Source organism: Oryzias melastigma, linkage group LG3, assembly GCF_002922805.2.
Source record: "Oryzias melastigma strain HK-1 linkage group LG3, ASM292280v2, whole genome shotgun sequence".
Lineage (NCBI taxonomy): Eukaryota > Metazoa > Chordata > Actinopteri > Beloniformes > Adrianichthyidae > Oryzias > Oryzias melastigma.
The window spans coordinates 22649616-22660638 of record NC_050514.1 but is presented as its reverse complement, the minus strand read 5'-3'; the positions used below and the strand labels follow the sequence as shown (position 1 = coordinate 22660638).

Here is an 11023-nt window from a genome sequence, read left to right as displayed (position 1 = left end):
TCCACAGGAATGGTACGGTCCAACATTTTTTAATGAATTTGACCGCTTTTAGTCGCTTTTTATTCGTCAACACACATATTTACATTACGTTACATTTATTTTTATTTTATTTTCTTCAAGTTAATGTGATTTTAGCGGGTATGAATTTTGTATAAACAAGTTTTATGTTGACAAAAACTAATGTCGTTCGTTTTTTGAGCTCATACCATCTTCAGCCTTCTGTGTGGAGCTGCAAACATTCATTTATCATGAGGTATGACAAAAATTAGTCAGTAAAAATGTGTCCAAAATGTTCTTTCCTATGATTTAAAAATGTCTAAACATTTGAAATCGAGTTTCTTGTTAATTTTTTTTGTTTAAACACTACCTACAGGTCCAATTAGCTTTCAGCTGCTGTCTGTCAGACCCACACACAAGTTTATACAAAATGTTTAAACTAAGTAGCTGATTAGTCCCTTGCCATATGCCAGTAGTTCTGATTTTCAGCACAATTTCTATCTCTTTTAGTTTTAAACCACAGAGGCTTTAAATCCAAACAAACCTATTGAGTCTTAGACAATGTTGTTTTCGTCCTCTTTTCTTTTCTTTGTCAAAAAATATTATCCATAATTAAATCTTTGATATCTGCTTTAAACTAAAAAACCTGAAGTAAACTTGTAGAAGAAAAAAAATTATGTCAACACCGGAATGTTTCGTTGATTTCTGTCGCCCTCTAGTGGCCAAAAGCGTCACATGCACCACTTTCATTTTACAGTATAGTATTTCGAAAGACTAAGAAATCTTTTAAAAATTGAGAAATTGAGAAAAGAAACAGTTATATTTTTTTATCTTTTTAATATTAGACAGATTATTTGCATAGTAATGAGAACTACACATTATTATTTTCATATAACTATTGATTTTAATCATATTCTTCTTAATATTTTATCTTTTATTAATATTCCTTTGTGTTCTATAAGAAAACCATCAATCAAATGTAAAATAATTCTTAAAGAGTTTTAAGTAATGCAAATTTTTGGTTACAATTTTATTAAGAGTTATGGTGACATCATACAAAGAAAAAAAAACTTGTTTGTATTCAATTAAAATTGCTATTATCTTAACGACAATATTTCATCAATATCAGTCAAAAAATGTAAATCTTGGTTGAAAACTGTTTTCTTAAATCGACTATTTAAAGTGTTTGCAATTATTTTGAAAGTAAAATAACATTTATGAATTTCAAAGCTCAAATATAAGTGGACATTGTTGCAGGTTTCCTTTTGTGTTTTCGTGTGTTTTCTTCTGTGCAGGTCAGCTGTGACTTCTCTTGGATGCTCAGCCCTCCTGGGTTATCCTGGAGGTAGTCACAGCTGCCTTAAATTATCTCATTTGGGCATATTATTTAAGTAGGTGTCCTTTTAAAATTCAGTCTTTCAGTATGTTAAGTTTTTAAATCTGTGTTTAGTTTTGCTAGTTTATCTTTACCAACCTCCTCGTAACCGACATCTGATGCAGCTCCAGGAGGAATGGACATAAACTCATAGACACAAGGAAGTTCACCATAATGTGAGCAAAGAAAAAAATCATCAGTTTTTAAGTTTAACACATTTCTTTGTCATTATTTGCTTGTTTTTAATTTTCCAGCAAAAAAATAAGCACAAGTTAAGCAAGTTATAGCAAACTTGCCAAAAGTTCTTTATTTTAATAATCTTGAAAATATTGCCAACTATAAAGAATAGTCAGTTTTGGCTTGTTGTAAAGCTACGTTCACAAACACCCTCAACAACATGTGTTTAAGCAACAACTTTCAATTAAAAAGTAAGTAAATGGCACCAAGCCTCTTCCAACTGCAGGTGGTGGACATGTGCTGGTAAACTAAAGTAAACGAAAAGAAGAAGAAGCCCCTCCCTGCTTGTCCAGTGTGAACGCTAAGAACGTGCATCATTCACACAATAACAGCCACTATAGAATGAATTGTAAGAAAAAAACATTTTTATCTATAAGCTTAATTTTTTCCAATCTACATTTAGTCTTCTGTTATATGTATTCTACTAAATTAAAAGTTTGTTCAAAAGTTTTTTTTTTTTTTTTTTACATTTTTTTATTCATCCATGATGAAAAAAAAGTCTCTTTGTTCCCACCAACACAGACGGAATTATGAAAATGTCACAAAGGTACATCAGACCCAGATGAGACGGCTCACCTCAGCCGCTGTGCATATCTCTCCCTCAACACCTCCCCCTCTTTCAGGCAATCTGTCATGCTGATGGGACAAAGAGGCACCCTTCGAACCCCCCACTCCCTCCTCTGCAAATGTCCCTGTGGCTACAACAGACCAACAAAGAGACAGGTGAGTTTATCAGAAGCGGGAAGTTTCCGTGTCTTACTGTTAGAAACATATGGATCGCAACTGGCTTTATTATCCCCTTAAATCATTTTCGACGGACACAGCTGGCACAGCAAGACTCGGGGCGGAGACGCAAGAGTTAATGTGGCCCTTAGTGTTATTTTTTTATTTGATTCACAGTATAAATGTCTGTTTAAGGTGGCTTCACATATTGTCAATGAAAGTAAAATGGAATTTTACTCTAAATTACATAAAATGTAGTCTTTTATAAATAACAGATTTTTGTCTGTCAGCTCATTTTAAAAGTTCATACCACTAATTCATTAAAAAAAATCACATTTGGGTTTTAGATGATTCCCAATTATACCATTTGTAACTTGGATATTTCTATAATGTGTCTTAAACTTTGCGCCCTAACACCTATACTAGTTGATAGTTGAAAATGATAATCACACATTTATCCAGCAACATTTTTATTAAAGCAAAAGATTCACAGACATATAAATCAAAACTTTTATCTATCAAAGAGAAAAAACAGTTTTACCCTGTAGTCCTGTTTCCTAATCACAGGTCATCTTTTGTCACTGGTAAACTCATACTTCATCATTTTCTTTAGCCCAACTGGACAGTGCCAATCTGTACAATGGCACAGCCTACGCCACACCAACACAACATCCCCTGATGGGAGAACAGGTGTTGGACAGGGTCCAGTGGAGCAGAGCGAAGCGGGCTGCTATCAAATACCAGATGAAACGGCCAGCCCTGACTCCTCTGGCCCGGGGGAGGAGGGCCCAGCCATTTATTAGGTGTGTGTGAAGGCAGTGCAAAAATGAACCCCCCCCTTCCCAACAAAACTAATTGGTAGCCAAAGACCCAACAGGGAGAAAGGCTAATCTGGGAAACCTCTGAACATGAAAAGTGTGCCGATAGCTTTTATTTTAAACCATGTCGCCAGTTTTTGATGGTCATAACTCAAATCACTTTTATGCATTTCTGCCTTACAAAATAACCAGTTGATGGGGTTATTGAGAACAGTTTCTAAAGCTGCTTTAATGCTAATTTTACGTCCAAAACGACAAAGGCTATGATGATTTGCAAAATTGCCATGGAGCCATACAGGTCTAGGCAGGACTTGTAGTTCCTGTTAATGGGTAGAATATAATATTTTATGTCCCGTTGCTATAGCCACGGTGCTTAACTTGTGATGTAAAAATAGTCCGGCCCATTCATTTTAGTATAAATACTTCACTTCGCTTCAAGACACAGACCGAGCTGTATGTGAAACATCTCTATTTGAATGTGCCCCGACAGAGGGAATAGGTATTGCTGCTTTACACATAATGACGGCCCAGGTCATTTGGCTGAGAATAATGGTGGTTTTGCTGTAAAGCATATCACTCTCATTAGGTTTTTACACACTGGTTGTGCCTAGCTGGAGATGCGCTTGTCTGGGTATGCACTTATCATGCACCCACACACACACACACTCGTACTAATATTCATCTCTAAAGTCGTTAAAGCCCTTTCAAAAGAGGCCTCATTTGAGAGAAGCAATAAAATTTTTAATCATTTTATTACCAAAAGAGTATTTAACAAGTGGGTAATGAAACGCCAAAGGCAGGTTAGCCGAGTTTAACCTTCATAGAGGAAGCCATGTATCACATGCTGCCCCCAGGCATGATGGGACAGAAATGTCATCCTCCATTATCCACCATACCTGAGGTGTGGTGTTGTGTGGCTGGCAGGCAGGCATCTCGCTCTGCACGGCGAGGCTGACGGGAAATTAGGGGGGAATTCAATTAACTGACGTTTTTTACGCACCAGGGAGAGGGCACTGCTGCACACACACACCTGCCTTGCAACATGCACACCTTAAAGTATAGCCTTTGCATCTCACACAGAGAGACTCAAGAGATTGGGAGGAACACATGCTCTGTCCCAAATGAACTGTAATCGTTTCGCTTTTAATTAACACATTAATTTATTTATTTTCAACTTGAAGTCAGTTTGTTGAACTCTAGATACCCCAAATCATTTTTGCTGGTGTGATATTAGAGCTTGCGTTGAGAGAACAGGAGTCAAGGGAAAAAAAATTAAGGCTATGTCCGAATTCCCACCTTACTCCTCAACTACAAAAAAACTATATTGTGCAGTTTTTATGTCTGAATTTTAAAAGCAATTCAAACCCCATGCTCACTATTTGTTTTAAAAATGGCAAATATGACATCACCGATTTCAAAGTGAAAACATGATCATTACAAGCAATATTAAATGACTTTGAATTCACAGAGTTCTTATGATGAACAGCTTGATGGTTTATTAACTTTCCTCTTGCGTCAGCTTTCTGTTTCCATCCACAGTGTTAGCCGGTCGGTTTCAACACGTCTTAAATCAGCTTTAAAAACGATAATCTATCTATTTTTTGTCATCTCTTGGTCATCTTGCTAGGCTTCCTTATCCATGGAAATGTTGGTTTAATTATTACCATGATTAAGTCGCCAGATTTCAATAGAAACAGAAAAAAACCTCAAGAGAATCATGTAAAAAACAAAACAAAGGGTTATTGTGTTACTTGAAATTTACTGAGAGCTTTGATCACATATCTGAAATTAATTAACTTGATCCGTTTTTTAAATTTTAATATTATTAACTCTAGTAATGCTTTATGTATCATGGGTCACTTTTGACCCATACAAGTTTTCTCCAAGAACATGCCAAAATACATACGTTTTTTTGTCAGCAATAGAACTTTAACTCAAACACTGGAACAAAACCAATCAACAAAACAATCAAATCAAATCAATATGAATCACTTACATCTTCCAAAATATTAGAAAGCAAAATGAGAGAAAAGTCTTGTGTGTCTGGACATGCCTGAGTTTGTTTATTTTGCTTTTTTGTAACCGTACTAGACAAATGAGCATTCCCAGAAGCTCCCATGGTTGGTAGAGGAGGGGGCTGTCAGTATGTTGGCTGCAATTCACTAGTGATTTTAATTTTGACTGAATTTTGTTTTATCGAATCCTTTCATACAACCGGGTCAAAATCTACCCTAACACCACAAAGGGCAAAATTTCTACCAGAGCATTTTAGAATGGGGACAAAAACATTGAGTTTTGTTGAAATTAAGGTTCCTGAAAAAATCAAAAGACCTTGATGGAATAAATTGATTTTAAGTGATTTTTTTATGCAGTCAAAAAATAAAATGGTCGGTGGTGAACCTAACACAGGACAGTCAAAAAATTAATTTAAATGCTTTTTTTTTCAACAATGTTTTTTTTTTAAACACAATGCATTGTGGTCTGTATTTTCCAATCTAGCGAGGGTTGATATATTCTGGTTTTTCTTAGAGAATTCTGGGAAATTTCTCAGGCGCTCAATTTTGGAATTTTTGGTACAGACAGCACAACAAAATGTCGAACGCACTATATAGTGCACTATATGGTGAATAGTGAAGGGATTTGGAAATGGCATCTGAGAATTCTAGCATTAAAATCAGTCTGTTTCACCTGTTTGCCAAAATTAGCATACTTTCACATATTTAAATAATATCTAGAGATTAGAACTTAAAACTTAGACTTAAGTGTCACTTGCAGTGACGACTTGATCCCTAGGAACTTGATTTAACTTAATTAAAACTTGAGGTTTGAGACTTGTGAATAATGTTAATTTGTTTATACTTATATTTTTAATCTTTGGATGATTGCATTGAGAATGCAGAAACACTACCTACCTGTTACTATGTCCCTATAACTTGTTTATAACTAGTTTAATGAATATTTGAGACAATAACAATTTCATTTTGACCATAAGTTTCAGGACTTGAGACTTGATTTGGTCAAAAGTGACTCACGAGATTGTAGCTGCAATGTGGCTGTCTAAGAATAAGTCCAAGAAAGAAAATGTAACAAAAAGCCCATCATCATGTAGTGTATTTTTGTATAAAAATTTCAAGAAGTTGGTCTGTTGAAAATTAATTATTGAGTTCCAAAGGGAGGGCAGATACAGCCCCCTGCTTCTCCCAGCACCAAATAGATGTTCATACATTACATCTTGTAATTTAATTGACATAGGATTAAAAAAAAAAGATGAAAACAACTATTTTCAATAATAAGTTTCCATGGCACTTACAGGCACTGCCCCCCAAAGTTAATTGAAAAGTGTCCTGTCTCTCATTTGCATAGAAAACACATTTAAAGGTGAAAAATTATAAATAAATATCTGGCCACCTGTGAAATATGGCTTTTGGCCTGCTGGTCATTTATAACTTTGCCTTTAATTACATGACAGGCTGGGCTTCTGCAGCTGTAATGAGAGGCTAGAGTGATGGAGAGGAGTGTGTGAGAGACAGAGGGCTATAGGTCATGTAGTGTTCGAACAGGAAAACATGAACGCATAGGTTCACAGATGGACAGATACAGAGATATCTGCCCATCTGAAATGATGCTGGAGGAGTGTGAACACGCTCTCTTTCACAAAGACGGGGGCTCTGAAAGGAGCATATCTCTGACCACAGAAGTAAATGCACATTGCAATAAAAAAATGGACTGTAATGATGGTTTAATCATTTTTTGGTGCATTAAACATGTGTGTAGTCCACTATGATGATACTTGGTCGCTTTTATGTTTAATCGGGCCTCAGTACAAATGATATTTTCCTATATCGATGTTATCAATTTATTTCATTTTAAAATGATGTAATTTTGGTAAAGGTTGATCCGATTAACAGACAGATAAACCTGGATGGATATTAAATCGATTCATCAATTGATCATTAAAAGTTACTCAGTGAAGAGATTTCTGGACATTTTAATTTTTTGTATTTTTATACACTTTCTTTTATCTGATTGATACAATGTGCTTCTTGTCCGGCCCACTCTCTTTTTTTAACATTTGGTTTTACAAATTGTCACATCTATCGTATAAATTATAAAAATCTGCATATCAATATTTCCAAAACTAAAGTTGCGATTTAACAACTTCCAATGAAGTTATAAGTTTTCAGTTTGTTGCTTAAAGGATTTTTAAAAGTTAAGGTTTCCAAATACAATCAGGACCTCAGTCTGTCTTGCTCCTCTGTTTTTTAAGAGTTCATTTTTAAGGAAATAAGTAATACAGCTGAACTAACGGAGTCATTAAAGAACTTGGGGCAGATGTGCTTGAATAAAAACCAGGGTAGATGTGCAGCATGTGACACCTCTGCCTCTCCTCCTTGCTCCCTCCTCTTTTCTCCTCCCTCCTCCTATATGCATAAAGAAAACAGCTTGCATTGCCCTGCAGCTACTGCCAAAGCGCTGTGCAGCCCTGCGCCGCTTTCACTTTCACCTTCACTCCTTCTCCACGGTCGCTTCCCAGTAGAGCTTGCTGCAGCACTTGCTTGAGTGGTCTTTTCCTCCCTCTCTATATCTGTTCCCCTTAAAAAAAATAAAGACCTCTTTCTCCATCTCCTTAGAGGAAGGGAACTAGGGACGGAGGCTATGAGCGTGCCCTGGCCCGGCCCAATAAGTCCTATTATAAGCAGAAGACGGCCATATTTTACCATTTTACCCTCCAGAAATATTACAAGATAGACAAGCAAGCAGGGGCTAATCCCTGGGATGAAATTAGCAGTGGAGGGGTTAGCGGCAGGATGGAGCGCTGATAAAATTGGAGGAAGGGGGTTGGGATGGGTAACTGAGCCCAGCTAGAGGCAATTCGTCCACAGGGATAATTACAAGATGCTCCTGGGGTCTGTCTGTGGGTCTGTTGGCTGCGCTGGGCCGGCCTTCATTTTTGATGACTCTATTTTCAACAAAGGGGACTTGTTCCCCTCCCTCGCCGAGTGTGTGCGTGTGCGCATGGGTTTATGTTGCCCTTTCTTTCTGTGTCTCCAGTGCTTTAGATACATAGTAAAAGCTATTAAAATTGAAATTGTTCTAGGGGCCGGTGAGCGAAAGAGGGAGAGGGGCGATACTCTCAAACCCCCACGACAGGCTGTTTAATAATGGCTGTGCGGCTGGGTGTGTGTGTGCATATGCGAAGCAGAGAGGTAAGCCTGTGACCCAGCTGACAGGCCCTTGTGTGGACATTTCTCTTTACACCAAGTTGTGTTTGCCTAAAATCAGATGAGATTTTTTTTTCTTTTTTTTGCCCCCAAAATATTTTACTTATTTAGTGACTTTTATGTGACTTTGTGTGTTTAACATTTCAATTTTTGGACAATGGAAAAATAAAATGTATGTTGAAATTGCTTCAAATATAATTTTTTGCAATAACACTTGTACTTACAAAATGCATTAATCAATAAAAATATTATTCTTGTTATGTAAAACAATTTAAAGCAAGTAAGCATATTTTTCACCAGCACTGGAGACCGATCATTAGAACAAAAAGCTTTAACCAGCTCAGCGGTCTCTTTCTCTGGGGAAAAAGTGACTTTGAAAATGCAAGACACATAAAAAAATAATGTATTTATCACTTTTACAATATTTGCATGCTATTAATGGAGTTCTGAGACAATACGGACAGTGGTGACATTCTCTAATGTAATGCACACATTCATGTTACTGAAAATTCCTTAAAAATTAAAGATCAGAAATCTTTTCATTGTTTAAGTCAGTTCGCAAACAAGTTTTTACTCACACTTTAAATGAGTCTTCCTCCGAATGACCTGATTTCTCTCCAAATATAGTACTGCGACACACTTCAAGCACTTTTATTCTCCCAGCAACTTGGAAACTCGCGTTATAATTCTTTATGTCCACTTAGTTCAGCTGCAATTATTCACATAAAATGCATATAAGTGTTGACAGCAATCAAGCAGCACAGTTGCTGCTTATTTAATGACCCCCTTGAGCATGTTACTGTGTCTAAAAATGGTTTGTCTCCTGGTTTAAAAGAGGGAAAAAGGCTAATGAGGAGCAGAAATGGGAGAAGCAGACGCGGCGCTCTTCGGTGAACCTGTAGATGGAGCTGCATACCAGGAAATGATGGGGAACTGTGCTGGAATGTGAAGACTGCAGCGCAGGATAACAGTGCAGATGTCTGGACGCATGTGGACGTATATGCATGTGTGTGTGTTAGAGAGAAATAGATAAATAGAACAAGAAAGATGGAAAGTGTGTGTGTTTGAAAAAGAACCAGGAAAAAGGTACCTAATGTTACAGAATAGCCTAATGACCGTCCTTCCTTGCCTTTGAGCTGGCAGGCAGAGTCATCGAGCACATTCAGCACCAGAATAGCTCCAGAACAACCGTGCATAAAACGAAGTTATAAACAAAAAAAGGAGCACACTAGATCACCAACGACGATGGGAGCAGCACAACATTTTTGTTCTGATAAATGCTGCTTCTCACACAAAATTCTGCAGGTTCACTAAGTACTGAAGCTGAACTTGTCAAACTTTTACCATGATGTAAACAGAACATACTGAGCTGTAAATATGCTGTTTTTTTGCAACATGTTTTATTCCTAAAGTTTAATCGAGGCAAATTGCACAACATAAATATCTGAGAAGTTTTTTATTTATTTATTGTTACGGCTATTACATTTACAAGGTGAGAAATGTTAATCCCTTTATATTTGGCATTCTAAAAAATAATCTAGTTTAATTTTTTTGTATTAAACTGACATTTGTTTTCAGTAAATGTCAGATGATCAGATATTTGGCTCATGATCCATGCAAAAGAAGAAAAAGATATTTAAAAAAAACCCACCAGAATGTGCCTCAATCAATCTAACAAAAATGCCTTCAAGTACAAATAAATATGCAGATATTACTGAAGTCAGATATGCAATGTTTAAGCAGTTTGTCATTGATTTAAATCTCAAAGCACTTTTGCACCATATGCTTCCTATTGCAGACACTCCAGTCATAATTTAATAAGAGCTGCAGATGCATGACCACATTTGTCGCACCCTGCACTGAATGGTAAAAAAGGTGTCCTTGAAAACGACTCGGCCCTTATCTATTGATGCTTTCTATCATTACTTCATTTAGCATATTTATTCATTTAGTCAGCCCAGACGCAAAAGCAAGTTTCCAACAAGCAAAAGTGAAACTTCACGTTTTTTTGCATCTTCACTTTTAAAAAATTAAAATAAAAGTAAAGCTAAATCTTTATTCATTTATTATTAATACAATTCTATTAACAGCAAAAGTAAAACTTTATTGTTTTTAAAAATAAAAAAAAACAAGAGAAACAAGGCAACACATTTAATAATCACAAAGCTCTAATTCTACTTTTATGGAGATATTTTAAATATTTTAAATTGGTGTGGTGTTCACAAACCAGCCCAGTTTATTCACAAAAGGTTACAGAGAAATTTAGCTTTTAACCATTCAGTCTTGCAGACAAGTTCTTCTATTTACTGCCTCTATGGAGGTCAGAAGTAAAGGTTGACTCGCACTCATGCGAACAATCCAGGCGGCAGGATCTTGCTCCAACACAATACAGCGGAAAACCTTTTTAACATGGGAAACGGATATAGTGCAACTTTTTTGAAATGTAAAGAAAACATTAATAAAATGTTGATGTTATAAAGAACAACAGTTGCACATTAAAAAAAAAAACTTTTTATAATGAAATTATTATTAATTATCTTGTGATTCTTATATTTGTAGTTAAGACAAGATTTGACTTAACCGTCATCACCTCAGCACCCCCTTAAGGAGTCTCACACATATAGGGACGCACATGCACACACTCTGCTGGC

General features: G+C 36.3%; 1 long non-coding RNA gene across 1 annotated transcript in view; it reads left to right on the top strand.

Moving 5' to 3' along the window:
* The first annotated feature begins 125 nt into the window (after positions 1-125).
* The window catches only part of LOC118598282, a 47790-nt gene continuing 36892 nt past the window's right edge, over positions 126-11023 (top strand). The window contains exons 1-2 of the long non-coding RNA XR_004947406.1: positions 126-253; positions 2233-2332. This is a non-coding gene — a long non-coding RNA (uncharacterized LOC118598282). The remainder of the gene's footprint in view (positions 254-2232; positions 2333-11023) is intronic.